This window comes from Trichosurus vulpecula, chromosome 4 (assembly GCF_011100635.1).
Source record: "Trichosurus vulpecula isolate mTriVul1 chromosome 4, mTriVul1.pri, whole genome shotgun sequence".
Classification (NCBI taxonomy): domain Eukaryota; kingdom Metazoa; phylum Chordata; class Mammalia; order Diprotodontia; family Phalangeridae; genus Trichosurus; species Trichosurus vulpecula.
Window position 1 is genome coordinate 237,985,563 of NC_050576.1, and position 13,084 is coordinate 237,998,646.

The 13,084-nt window shown below is 35.1% G+C and overlaps 2 pseudogenes; one reads left to right on the forward strand and one right to left on the reverse strand.

The window, feature by feature from the left end:
• Positions 1-1,522: 1,522 nt before the first annotated feature.
• LOC118847047 lies at positions 1,523-2,068 on the reverse strand (annotated as a pseudogene).
• Positions 2,069-11,338: 9,270 nt separating this feature from the next.
• LOC118848711 lies at positions 11,339-11,723 on the forward strand (annotated as a pseudogene).
• Positions 11,724-13,084: the final 1,361 nt, after the last annotated feature.

Here is a 13,084-nt window from a genome sequence, read left to right on the forward strand (position 1 = left end):
TCTCTCTGCTTTGCTTTCTTTTTATTTTTTTTCTTGTGGTTCCTCCCATTCATTCTAATTCTTCTATCCAACATGACTGATGTGCAAATACGTTTAATTACAATGTATATGTAGAGCCTATATCAGTTTGCACACCATTTTGGAGAGGGAGGAGTGGAGGGAGGTTTGGAAAATTTTAAAACTTATAGAAGTGAACGTTGAAAACTAAAAATAAATTAATTAATTTTTAAAAAGAAAGAAACACCCTAGTAAACATCATAATTTAAAAGAAGACTTGGGAGAGAAAAATATAAGTGTATTGTATGTGTATATTAATATGAATGCATGTATGTATCTGTATGTATATGTGTTATGTATGTGTATATATACACACATAGTACATATAATTTGCGTGTATATATAAAAATATATATATCTATATAATAGCATACATGCACTGCTTATTCTAACCATTACATTGTTCTCTTTTCAAAATATGAAAAATTCAGTTATTTTTTCATGTTCTTTAATATTAACACTAAAATTAATATGGTGCATAATTCAGAGTCTCTATATTTTCCAAGAAGCTTGGGCCATACCTCCCCCCAAAAAGCATGGTAGATAAGTTTAATTCTGGATAAACTCCCAACCCAGAGCACTCAGGGTTTCAGGTATTTTTTTTTGGAACATGTAATTAATTTGTGACTCTTAAGACAAACATATGAAAATTACACCATAACCTAGGGGCTTTGACAATGAGGAGATAATCATAGAGCTGAAAAAAAACCTCAGATTATTTAATATAAATCTCTCATTTTATAGTGGTTCTGTGATAAAGGAGTCTGTCTTATATCACTTACAGCCGTTAGTGGCAGAACAGAATTAGAACACAAGTTTCTTGACTGTTACTAGTTCTCTTTCCAATAACTCTGATTTCCAAGATAAATATTCAGGACTCATAAGCTTGTTTTAAATAAAATAATTCTCAAAGATTTTTTTGGTTGTTGTTCTATACACCAAAAATATCTCCTAAATGTATCCGTGATTATCGTTATGAATAGGAAATACTTCACATCCAGTGACTTTCACAACTTGTTACCTTTGGTAAATTAAAAAAAGATTATCTGTTTTTTTATTATAATAAAAAATTTACTAGGATAAACCAAATCCACCCATTAACTCTCTAACATGGAGTGCAGAATTTTTTTTTATTGCCTTAACTTTTATTTTTCAAAAATGGGCACTGCGTATTTTTAACATGTAGTAGTGTCATGTCATATATATCTTACAACTGCATATTTTGGTAACAAATGAAATTAGAGATATTTAGATTATTCATATTGTATTTATAAAATGAAATTATTTTTATCAAAATACACTTCTCACTAAGATAAATAAATAAAATCCAAGCAAACCTCCCTACACAAAGTTAGAATCAACTTTGGTCGATTTCTGTGTAATACATAGGCCATAACTAGCATGTTTGCCCTTCCCGCCCATTGCTGCTCATCTTCTGGGCTAAGAATTATTTAAATTTTTTTATTAAGATTTTATTATGTTGACATGTTTCTCATTCCACATCATCTTCGGCCAAGCTCTGTACACTCACAATTCTCTGGCTAATTGTTGGTAGCTTAGTCAGAAACATCTGGAACAGTGGTGATGGAAGAATTTGCTGTAAAACTTGCAACAACTGCTATGGCTGCCCACACAGAGCAATGGCATTTGTCAAGTGGTCAACACCCTTTTCATATTCACCTTGGGCTAGTAATTCCTCACCAAGCTGTATTTCTTCAAGTAAGAACTTCTTAACAGCTTCTACATCTTTAAGGTCAGGTAACCTGGAAAGGCCAGCTCTCTCTTTAGCAAGATTCTGTTTCTTTCTTCGTTCACAGAGTCTGTTCTTGAAGTTGGGGTCGCTCCATCTCTTGCGGTCGAAGTAAATACAGTAGCCGATAAAGATGGCCTCGCACTAGCTGGTGGCGATTGCGCCACTTCGGCCCACCGTGTTTCCGGCTGCTGCTCGCGGTGGAGGTAGCAGCAGCGGCGCCGTCCCCAGCTGACCCCCAAGCCGGGAGAGTAGTCTCATTTCGCTCCGCTTCGCTAGAGGGCGGAGGCAGCGAGGGTCAGGTGTTTCTTTTGCATGACATCCATTCCTAGCTATAAACTTTCTTATAAAAATTTAGCAGCATGAAACCCTTAGAAATCGGTATAAGATGTCATTATATATCATTACTTACAATCATTCCTTTATGAAATATTTGATATTGGGGCCCACTGAGGTTGCTCATTAAGTTTATTGTATCCAACATGTTTCATCTTTTAATTTAAAAAAACAACATATTTTTCCCAATTACATGTAGAAACTATTTTAACTTTTTTTTTAAATTTTGAATTCCAAATTCTCTCCCTCCTTCCATCCCCTCTTCCTTCATTGAAAAGGCAAGGAATTTCGAATAGGTTTTACAGGTGTAGTTACTTAAAACATACTTCCATTGTACACTGTAACAAATAGCTCTGTGATTTTGATGCCTGAGAAGGCAGGCATTTCCTTGAATAGCTTGTCCTTAATGTCTATTAGGGAAATCCATACACTAAAAAGTACCTTTTCAGCACATTTTGGTGACAACCGATGCTTCCTGGTTTCTGGTGATGTATAGCTAATATGTTCATTTACAAATCCCTTAGAAATGACATATTTTTAGTATATAATTCTTAGAAATTCAATACATATAAGTTCTAAAGTCTTGTTAATTCTGATATTTCACAATTATGTAGCAAAATTTAGTAATGCTTTTCTTTGTACATATGAGGCACAAGCTTTGCAATTTTTAGTGACATCTCCAGTCACCTTGAGGAAGGAGAATCTGTGTCTTCTCAGCTTTATCGATACATCCAAAGTCATCATGTGAGTCCTTTATGGCTATTGAGCTATATACTTTGGGTAGCACTGCGTTCTGCTTCCATGTTGGGAATTAGTCACAATCTGATGTAGCTCCCTATTTTAAATTTCTAAATTCTGTCAATATCTCAGAAGTAAGGTGCCTTCTTGCTACTAGAAACTTAGGATTTTTAGAATAACTATCTTGCTTTTTGGCTTATATTACATATATTAACTTTTCATTAACCATCTGTAGTAAAGGTAGTATTTGAAAGACTATCGTGGCACAGATAGGTTAAATGAAACCACCTTTTTCAATGCATTTGACATGCTGTGTCTTAGAAGTCCCAAGCTCTTAGCTATACTTCCATGTGACTGTGGTAAAGCTTCTTGCATGTCAAAGATTGCTTTCCACACTTTTCTGGTATCACTATAATTCTGATATTATTGGACTTTGTAAATATGATATTGTATTCACATTAATCTGACCAGGCCTGAAGTATACACTGAAATAAAAATAATTGACTGATACTACTGTCCATCTCTGGCAAGCAGAATCCAACCTTTGCACTATTCAAAATATAGGTCAATGGATAGTAATCTATTTACATACTCTGTATATTATTCTTTGGAATTATTCATAGGCTACTTTTAAATAAAAAATTCAACGTTGTAGAAAAAGTCATGAGGCTCATTTATAGTCAGACCTTTCATGATAAATTAATTTGTCCTCTTAAAAATCATTCCCTTGATGAGTTCCAAAACATTTCAGGCTAGCTTATGCGAGGAGAAACAAAAAGGTTAATTTGGGTCTGTATAAGCCAATATATGGGTCATAAATAAAGTAGTTGAGTAATTCTTAAAAGACTTTCTCAGATATGTCATCCATGTTTCTACAAAAGTTTTTTGTAGGATTTAAGGCAGCTTTTCATTTCCTTCTCCAATTCCTTCCATTAATCAACATACAGCATTATATAAATGCTATAAATGTTATATATGATAAATGATATATGAAAATGTTATTAATATTAGTAATTAGTACCTATTAGTAGTAGTATTCTTAAAAACTGTTATCATTACTAGGGTAGTTTGAAAGAAAGGTTGGGGCTAAGTTGTGTATGATGAGGAGATTACATAATACAACAAAAAGGGTAGGAAAAAGGTTAAAAGGAGAAATTATCTCATGAAAAGGGGCTGTGAAAGGAAGAATTCATACAAAGGAAGCAAGTGGGGATGGAGGGCTAGTAATATTACAACCTTATTCTCTTCTGCCTTGGACAGGAAAACAACATATATATCTGATGAGGTTTAGAAGTCTTCAGAACTTCTTTTTTTATTTTTTTAATTTTTATTTTTAGTTTACAACACATGGTTCTACATAATTTTGAGTTCCAGATTTTCTCCCCTCCCTCTCCCCTCCCTCCCCAAGATGGCATGGAATCTCATATAATTACCATGTATAACTTCACATTGAATTAATTTATACACTAGTCAAGTTGTGGAGAAGAATTATGACCAATGGAATGAATCACGAGAAAGAAGAAACAGAACCAAAAAAAAAAACCCAAAAACAAAAACAAAAGAGAAGAAAAAAAGGCAAGCATGTAGTGTGCCTCAATCTGCATTCAAACTTCACAGTTCTTTCTCTGGATGTAGATAGCATTCTCCATCGTGAGTCCCTTGCACCTTGTGTTGCTGAGAAGAGCGAAGTCTGTCAGGGTTGGTCCTCACAGAATCCATATATCTATGGTTGTGTACAATGTTCTCCTGGCTCTGCTCCACTCACTCAGCATTATGTCGTGTAGGTTTTTCCAGGTTGTTACAAAGTCTGTATCAACCCCATTTCTTATGGCACAATAGTATTCCATTACCTTCATATACCACAGCTTGTTCAGCCATTCCCCAATTGATGGGCATCCCTTTGATTTCCAATTCTTGGCTACCACAAAAAGAGCCGCTATAAATATTTATGTACATATGGGTCCCTTTCCCTCTTGTGTGATTTCTTTGGGATACAACCCTGGAAGTGGTATTGCTGGGTCAAAGGATATGAACATTCCTATGGCCCTTTGGGCGTAGTTCCAAATTACTCTCCAAAATGGCTGGATCATCTCACAACTCCACCAGCAATGTAACAATGTTCCAATTTTCCCACATCCTCTCCAGCATTTGTCATCCATCCTTTATGGAAAAGAAAAGAATTCATGACCCAACAAGAGACAGAGAGCATTACAAAATGAAAAATGATAATTTTGATTATGTTAAATTGAAATGTTTTTGTACAAAAAAAGCCAATGCAACAAAAATTAGAAGGGAAGCAGAAAATTGGGAGAAAATCTTTACAACTAGTATTTCTGATAAAGGCCTCATTTCTAAAATGTACAGGGAACTGAGCCAAATATATAGGAATACAAGCCATTCCCCAATTGAGAAATGGTCAAAGAATATGAACAGGCAGTTTTCAGAGGAAGAAATTAAAGCTATCTATAGGCATATGAAAAAAATGCTCTGGATCACCACTGATTAGAGAAATGCAAATCAAAACAACTCTTAGATACCACATCTCTCCTGTCAGATTGTCTTCAGAACTTCTAGAGTGGTGAAAAAACTGGTTGATAGTGTCTGGGAGGGACTTTTAAAAGGGTATATAGACTAAGATTATAAGGGTGGGGTGAATAGATACCATAATAATCAATAAGGGAGAGACTTTTAGTGAGGTGAGTAAAAGAATAAGAGGGTAAGGGGAGAAGATAAGGTAGCTGGGATGGGGCAAAAAGAGGCTGAGAAAGAAAACTGAGAGAACTGATGAATAGTCATACCTATAGAATAATTTTACACATATATTTATACCTATGCAGACATAGATATAGGCATTTATTTCTAATGGTAGCCATCTCTAGGATGGGGAGAAGGAAAAAATAGATTTACATGATAATTTTGTTGTATGTTTGAAAGGAATAGTAAGCTATACATAGTAGATCTGCAGTTTCATGCACAATCATCTTTTTTTAGTATTCAATGTAATGGAAATGTTTGCTTTATTTCGTAAATTAAAACTAAAATTTAAAAAGCTGATTTTAAAATAATTAATAAAGGTAATTAATAATAATAATATAGCTCATGTGTCTATTTTTCACGTTACTCGCATTGTTTCCTTGAGGGAAAGTTGAACTAGATTAATGCTGAGGTGTCTTACAGCTTAAAAATCTTTGATTTTTTTTTTTATTCTTTAAGATGATCCCCCATAGGCCATGTTGCATATGGCTCTTCTACCTTTCAGTCTGTTTACTATAGAATTCTCATTTCATTCCATGAAATCAAATGCAACATTGATGCATAGGACACCCAAATCTTTACCTCCAATTCTGACCTGTATTCTAAAAAACAAACAAAAAAAACTTCTTCTCCAACTTCCTTAAGAACATCTCCACAAGGATTCTGACACATCAAGCTAAACATGGGACAAAATTAGTTTCTGTTTTCCCATAAAGTAACACCTCATCTGTAAAATGAGCTAGAGAAGGAAATGGCAAGCCAGTTCAGTATCTTTGCCAAGAAAACCCCAAATAGTGTCACGAAGAATTGTGTACAACTGAAACAACACCTCATTCTCAAAATAGATCAGGATTGTTTTTATTTCTGACACCATTTTTTTTTATCTGTAGTAGGAACATAGATAGCACAGCATATTGAATTTTGGACTTGAGCTAAAATCTAGCCTCAGTCCTTTACTAACCCAATGAACTGGAAAAGTCACTTAATCCCCATTTACCTCAGTTCCCCAATCTGTAAACATGGGAATGCCATGTAATATGTTACATGTATATATACATGTAACAACTCACAGTGTTGTTATGATCAAACTTGATAACGTGTGAAATGGCTTGAACATTTTAAATGGTCTACAAAAATTAAGTGCCAAAAAATTTGAAGAACTCAACAGTGACCACTGGATTGGGAAAAAACATCATTTTCTATGCCAATATTAAAGAATTGCAAGGCCAAAGAATATTCAAATTATAAAATAATTGTGTTCATTTCCTATGCCAGGAAGGTTATACTTAAGATTCTGCAAACTAGGCTTCAGCAATATATGAACCAACAATTACCAGAAGTGCAGGCTGGTTTTCAATGAGGCAGAGGAAGTTAAGACTAAAGACTAATTGTCAAAATTCACTGAATTATGGAAAAAGCAAAGGAGCTCCAGAAAAAAAAATAAATCTGCTTCTGCTTTATTGGCTACACTAAAGCCTCTGATTGTGTGGATCACAACAAAATGTGGCGAATTCTCAAAGAGTTAGGATTTCCAGATCATCTTACTGGTCTCCTGAAGAAATTGTATGTGGATCAAGAAATAATAGTTAGTACTAAACATGAAACAACTGATTGGCTTAAGATTGGAAAAGAAGTACAATAAAGGTGCGCGTTATCATTTTATTTAGTTAAATTTTATGTAGAATGCATTATGTAAAATGCCAGACTGGACAAATAAAAAGCTAGAATTAAGGTTGCAGGGAGAAATATGAACAATCTCAGATATGCAAATGATAACACTATGATGGCAGAAAGTGAAAAAGAATTAAGAAGCCGCTTCATGGACATGAAAGAGGAGAGTGTGAAAGCTGTCTTGAAGCCTAACATTAAAAAAAAACTAAGATTGTTGTACCTGGTCCCATCACTTTTGGGCAAGTAGAAGAAGAAATGGAAGCAGTGTCAGATTTTATACTCTTGGGCTCAAACATCACTGCGGGTGATAATTGCAGCCATTAAATAAAAAAGATGCTTGCTCTTCGTGGAGAAAAAGAAAAGCTATGCAAAATATGGATAGCACACTAAAAAGCAGAAACCTCACCTTGCCAATGAAGGTCTTCATAGTCAAAGCTATGTTTTTTTCCAGTAATAATGTATGATTGTGAGAGTTGGACTACAAGAAAAGCTGAGTACTGAAAAATTGACACTTTCAAATTGTGATGAAGAAGACTTTAGAGTCCCTTGGACAGCAAGGAGATCAGATCAGTTGATACCTAAAGAAAGTAATTAAAACTACTTCTTGGAAGAGCAAAACTGACATTGATGCTTAAATACTTTGGCCACAGAATGAGAAGATAGGACTCATTGGGGAGGGGGAAAATATAACCCTGATACTGGAAATAATTGAAGGCCAAAAGGACAGGAGATGCCATAGGATGGAATGTATTATGTCATGGAAGCAATGAACATGAGTTTGGACAGAATTTGGGAGATTGTGGAGTATTGAAAAGCCTGGTATGCTGTGGTCCATGGCATCACAAAGAGTTGGACACAACTGAACAAATGAACAATAAGAATCATTACAATTTTTCTCATTTGTCCAAATTACCATGGTTGTATTTAGCCCTTCTTACTCTTTCATTTTTCTATCCAATCAATTAACCAAGCTCTATTGAGTTTAGATTTTGTCCTGATCTGATTTAACTGGTTTTGCGAAATCCTGGTGGAGAAATTCTCTTTGTGAATGCAGATCAACTGTTTTGGAAATTATAGTCTTAGAAAATTATCTAAAGGACACTGAGAAGTTAAACGGATGTCTAGTTTAATAAATCTAGTAATAGGTCAGAGGTAAGATTTTAAGTCTAGACTTCCTAGGTCTAAGTCCAGATGTCTAACCACTAAACCTTGCTGTCTATTGATTCTACCTGCATAGAATTTCAAATTGCATTGCCTTTCATTTTCCTCCAATTGTCTCTCTTCTAATATAGAATCTCATCAACACCTGCCTAGACCATTTGTCAGAATCCCCAAACTGTTCTTCTGCTTTCAATCACTCTCCCAAACTATCCCTTAAAGGCTAATTACGCTGAAAGAATAATTTTCCTTATGTGTCTGTTTCTTCATGTTAACCTTTGCTCTAAAATCTCTGGTGACTCTTTATTGTCTACTGTCTACATTTCACACTCAGCCTGGTATTGAAGGCTGTTCCCAATTTGACATCATTCTTCTACTCCAGACTTAACTTTTATTATTCCTTTTAAAGTAGTCTATATACCAACCTAACAACATTCTGTTCCTCCTCAAACACCCTGCTTAATATTTCTTATATATGAACCATCATTTAACCTCTCTTTCTTTATTGACTCCTTAGATATCTGATAAAACCCAAATCACGTTCAACGTCTTCCTTGAAGATGTCTCTGATTATTCCTTTCTATATACTGTCTTCCCCCACCATAACCTAAGAGCTTTGGTTTTGCAGTCCCGTAAATGCAATTTTCATGCATTCTTTTGCATTATAATTATCTGTGTATCTCTCCATACTAAAATATAAGTAAAATGTGGCCATAGTCAAAGACATGGTCTAGGGCATAGTCAAATTTGTATCTCCCTCAGTTCTCAGTATGATACTCTATAAAGAGATGGTTTTTAATTGGTTGTTAAATGGAAGTGACTAAAAACCCCACAAAACTGTGCAGTAGGCAGCACAGGTATCTTTTTACCTATTATCCTTTTTACATACTGAAAGTGAAGCCTAGAATAATTAATTGATTTGATGAAATTTATATAAATATTGAAATGATGAGATAGGGGAAAAGGTTTTCTGAATCCTAGTTTTTTTTTCTATTTTATCCCATTTCTCTAAAACAATAATTGTAGAAAGAAACAAACAACAATCTAATTTGGTTATGCAGTGTAGAAAAATTGAAATAATTCACTTAATAAAAATCTATGCCATTTTCTTAGAGTATTCCATTTCCCTAAATGGAATAACTGATTTAATAGCATAAAAATTGCTCCCTCCAACCTTAAAATCAGTCATTTACTCAATCATCACCTGAAAAATCCTCTACAATTTTTCAGAACAAGCCCTGAGGTTTTTCTTGGTATCCCTGGCTTATGATTGGTATATAATTATGAAAACAAGCCTGATCCATATCCACTATCCTGCCATTGCCCAGCCATTGCTATGCCATGCTGCCATGGATAGTTTTTCACCTCTCTTTCACCAGCACCTTTTCAATAAGTAGTTAAATCAATGTTCTCATTTATGAAAATAACATGCTAATTTGTGACCTTACATACATTCACCACCCTTGTAATTTCTCTGATATAAACAACTCTCCCTAGACACCATCTCTTTATAGGTGCCTTCCTCTCTTGTCATAATGTAAGCTCCTTTAGTACAAGGATTCTCATTCTTGTTGTGTTTGTAACTACAGCCTTTTGCACAGTGCCTGGAACATATTAATTATGACCTTTTTTACATTCATCCATTCATTCATTCACAATCAACATTATATCTTGGCCGATATATTCTAGAGACAAGGCTTTCACGAAGTTGATGTAATGTATTCCCAAAGTGACATCTCTCTTCCGTATTCCTAAATTAAGTAGAAATCAAATGCCATGTTACAACCAATTTAAGACAATTTAAATTAATCTATTGGTAACCAAATTTGATACTGTGATTTTTAAAAGTAATGATATATTTACTAGGCAGCAAAATGGGTAAAATGTGGTACTCAGACTTACAGATTCCTAAATTCAGATGCAACATGGATCTTCTCCCAACTTTGTGTTCCCTATTCCTCGAATGATTTTTCTTCTCACCTCATTCTCTTGTTATCTCATCTTTCCTCAAGACTCAAGCTAAATATTACTACCTAATTAAGTTTTTTTTTTTCTTTTCTACTACTCCTCAGTTGTTACTCTTCTTTCCTTTGACCAATGATGTAAAGATCTGAGGGCAGTATTCAAACATTAGTTTATATTATTATAATGATATTGAATGCATTAAAACAGTTGCCCCTACAAATCTTAATAACTACATTTGTCTGTTAAATGGGAATAAAGGAACATATGAAAAGACATGCATCTGCACGCCAATGGTGCCTTTAGCCCAGGTTATTTTTCCTGTCATTAATACGAAGAGATCTTGCATTTGACCATTTTTGTCCTCTAAGACATTTCTTTTTGTAGTGTGCTCATCAATAGGTTAGGAATGAGCTTTCAGTTTCTGTCAAAAACCAATTAGGTGTCTATCCTCAGCCATGAACTTGGCTGAGCCCTTCTTGAATCTGCACTGATTTTTAGCTTGTGTCAGCTCTTGAAGTAATGAGCCCCATGAATTTAGTACCCACTGTGTCAAGTGCCACTAGCTTTTATTATGTTGTCCCTGAAACTACCTATTTCAATAATCAAGGGGCTCTTGAAACTGGGGATTCAGCAAACAAATATACTTTCTCTTTATTCTTATTCATAAAAAATGCATTTTGTATAGTAGATCTTATGCTAATACTTTGTTTGTCTCTGCCTCCTTCTGGAGAGATTATCCTGGGTTCCTGATGCTAATTAAATTCAATTCAGCAAGCATTTCTTGATTTCTGACTTGGTGAGGGGCACTTGGATAGGCACTAAGGGTATTAAGGCAACAATGATGAAGAACTCGATAGGAAGAGACTTCCTTTCACTTTTGGCTCTAGGAGCAACCCACTTCATGTCGAAATGGGCAAGCTCATGAAATCGGGGAGGGTGGTGCTGGTCTTGGCCTGGCCTCAAGAACATTCATAATGGGACCTCCAACAGGCCCCACAGCTATGCCTTGGTGGCAGGTATCGACTACTACCCTCAAAAAGCAACTGCAGCAATGGGTGAAAAGAAGATTGCCAAGAGATGGAAAATCAAGTCCTTCATAAAAGTTTATAACCAGAACCACCTCATGCCCACCAGATACTCTGCGGATATCCCATTGGACAAAACAATTGTCAACAAGAACATGTTCCGTGACTCTGCACTCAAAGGGGAGGGCAGGAGGGAGGCCAAGGTCAAGTTTGAAGAAAGGTACAAGACAGGAAAAAACAAGTGATTCTTCCAGAAGCTACAGTTTTAGAACTACTGTGTTGGTCAGTAAATAAAATGTTTGCTAAAAATGAAAAAAGAGGCTTCCTTTCTCCTAGGTATGCCCATTCTCATTTATATCAATTGTCTTAATATATCTGGGTTTCATTTTCCACATCTCTAAAATGAAAGAATTGCCCTAGACAACTATGAAGGTTCCTTTTAACTTGAAATCTTTGAAACGGGGATATGATAAACAAATGGGAAATATACGCAGTGCCTATGAAAAGTTATGTTGTTGAGAGACAACAGGAAAAATTGGTGGGTAGTAGCTAGTATTTTATTTGAATCTTAAGGTAAGGCAAGTATATCATAAGGCTGAGATGGAGACAATTTAAGAAATTTGAGGAGGAGTTACAAAGGTAGAAGAGGGAATGGTGTTTGAGGGGCACAGCAAGTTGATCAATTTGGCTGGAATGTATAGTATTTGAAAGGTAATAATGTGATGTAATGTCTGGGATGATAGGTCTCCTCTAGCTTTTCATTAGTGTGAGGGGATTTAAATGTGAGAAAGCATTGTTTGCATATTATCCTAGGGAAAATAGGGAGCTACAGAAGCTTCCTGAAGAGATGAATGAAGTAGTCAAACCTATCCTTTAGGTATATTATCCTGACAACATTGTAAAGGATGAGTTCTGTAAAATTCTCTAGCATGTCATAGAAATATTCCAAGAGCAGGCGGAATGATGGACCATGTATTTATTTTCAAAGGATAAATCTAGCAAAGTGCAGGGACATTGGTAACACAATATGAATTTTCCTTTCATACCAACTGTTACTGCCATTCCACTAAGTCATAGAGAGAATTGCATTAATTTCAGTGGAGTCAGCAGCAATCAAGACAAATCACATACTTTTGAAATATCAAAATATATGATAATTGTAGTGGGAGACCCCCAAACAGGTAGGCAAGAACACTGACTTCACATGCTTGTTCTGGCACTAAAGAGCTGCAGGTCCTGGTTGAACTATTCTTTCGAAACCTGCTCTATATGTGGAAAAGCTTAGAGATGATGTTCCTTCAGGTCTTTTCCAGTTCCAACATGAAATATTTCTAACTTTCAGGATCTTATAAACTTTGTTTATATACTCTCTTGTTCTTTATGTTTCCAGGTGGAAAATTTTTATTTTTTTTTGTTTTTTTTTTCCTCATACAAAAAAGTCTTTCATTACCTTATAGACTTCTTATGTGCTCAGCTCAGTATCCTTAAAGTGAGGCAACCAGAACTACAGACTGACTTCCTGGTGGGAATTGACAGGATTTTTAATGATAATAGCAAACAATAATTCACACATCAATAGCATTTTAAGGTTACCAAAGGGAAATTTTCTCACAACATCCCCAGGAGGTAG